This window comes from Scleropages formosus, chromosome 17 (genome assembly GCF_900964775.1).
Source record: "Scleropages formosus chromosome 17, fSclFor1.1, whole genome shotgun sequence".
NCBI classification, from domain to species: domain Eukaryota; kingdom Metazoa; phylum Chordata; class Actinopteri; order Osteoglossiformes; family Osteoglossidae; genus Scleropages; species Scleropages formosus.
Genome location: NC_041822.1, coordinates 16,046,923 through 16,048,917, shown reverse-complemented (window position 1 = coordinate 16,048,917; position 1,995 = coordinate 16,046,923).

The window sequence follows — 1,995 nt, the reverse complement described above, 5'->3', positions numbered from 1 at the left end:
CCGGGCAGGACTTCCCAGCTAAACGAGTTTCGAGATAATACAGAATAATGTAGGAAGCTGTGGTCGTTTATGAAAGTACCTCACAAACACAGTTAACGAAGCGTTACTGTCTATTTTGGGAGCATTATTGATCCATTTTAACGCAAAAGCGCTTGTGTTGTTGCCAGAGTAGAATGTGGGACACTTTTTATTGATCCATCTGGAGTGGCGAATCCAACAGCCCTCGGAGACTGAGACATCCATCTCCACAATTTAATTATTTTAAATCTGAGTTAAAGGGGACATAGTGGGCAGAAGAGAGCTGTCGGGAGATATGATTACCCCGCAAACCGCTTCCGTTCGAACAAAACAGATGCTGAATATGCAATAAATATGAGCACAATCAAAAATGTTAGATATAAGTATAGTTTCCTTGCTTACTGTTCTTACAAATACACATTGTCCTATAGTGTGCGTGTGTGTGTGTCATCTCAATTACTTTCAGCGCAGAGCATAAGGTCCAAGTTTGAGGTCTTAATGGCTCATTCTCAATATTAAATAAAACACTTCACCACTAAAGTGCCTGAAGAGAATGAGAAGTTGATGTACAGTGTAAGCCTACTGCATGTCCTGTGTTTAAATGTGCAAAATTCCTGTATTTAAACATGTCAACCAGACAAACATCAAAGCTTAGCTTAGAGAAGCTGTAAATGAATACACTCTCAACATGGAAGAAGTTACTGTGGTATTATTACTCTTTGTAGAAATAAATGTGCTGTATTTCTTCATTACTGACAGAATCATGTATTGTAAAAAGCTACACTCTGTACTGTCGCTAAGAAACAGCTGAAGTTTTTGTGGGAACCAGTTCAGACAACATGGACAAGGATGCAAAGTCCCCTAAAGGTTAAAACTTTAGTCTTTCACAGGGAATTGCATTAGACCATAGCCACAAGTAGCCTATCACATTGAGCAACGTTTTCAGTTGTTCTGGGTAAAACAGTGGCTAAGTAATGCAGTAAGTGGGGAAAGAGTAGGAAGCCATTTTAGAAGAGTAGCTCTTTGCCAGCACAAGACAGTGAAACTGCTTTTTTTGTTCTTCGCAAGCTGCTGTTACTTTCCCCATCCCCTGACAACTTCTCAGCTCTAACTCCAGACTGTCGGGGGGGGATTTTCCACAAGCATGCTGCACCATGAAACATACAAAAAGGCATTTGTTTGCATGTAGTAACAAACAGCCATTCTCTGTATGTTTCACTAGTTTTATCATACATTTTTTTCAAGGCACTTTCTGATATTAAGGCAGGGGGACTATTGCTTTACAAACAAAATGCTGGTCACTGGCCTCAACATGTTGAAACTTCCCTTATAAAATCAGGTTTACACGTGACAAGCAGTTTTGTCACAGTACCTTCTGGTTCAAAATAAATGGCTCTAATATGTGGCAGCCCTTCCAGATCCATTTCGGAAACCCATAGCGATGACATGACTTTCGATCCTCCGATCTTGTGTTTGACTAGCACACCAGAGCAAGTGGGGAAGAGGACCAGGAGTCAAAAGGCCCAAGATTTATTGTTCCAGCCTGGAATTCTGGAACAATATGAGGTTCCCGTAGCAGACAACTGCTGAAACCATTTAGCCAGGAAACAGTATTCTTTGTGGTGATTTGTGGATGTGAGTGTAATTAGTTAAAATGCTGTTACCATGCTGTTCTTGAAGAAACAAGCCTTGTTTACCAGCACAAGAACTGCTCTGGGCAATGCCATAACTGAAAGTGGTCCCAGACACTGTCATTCTCTTTTCCTACACACAGCACCAATATTTCATCAGCCATTAACATGAAAAATTCATAAGACTAACATATTTTATGCTGTTTCTCATCTAGCCTTTAACTAAGACATACTTTTTCCCCTCATCCACAAGACATTACTGCATCAGTATTCAGACTTCTGCAGGAACTACACAGCTACAGAGCACAATAGATTGCTTGTATTCTTATCACCTCACAAGTGTAAT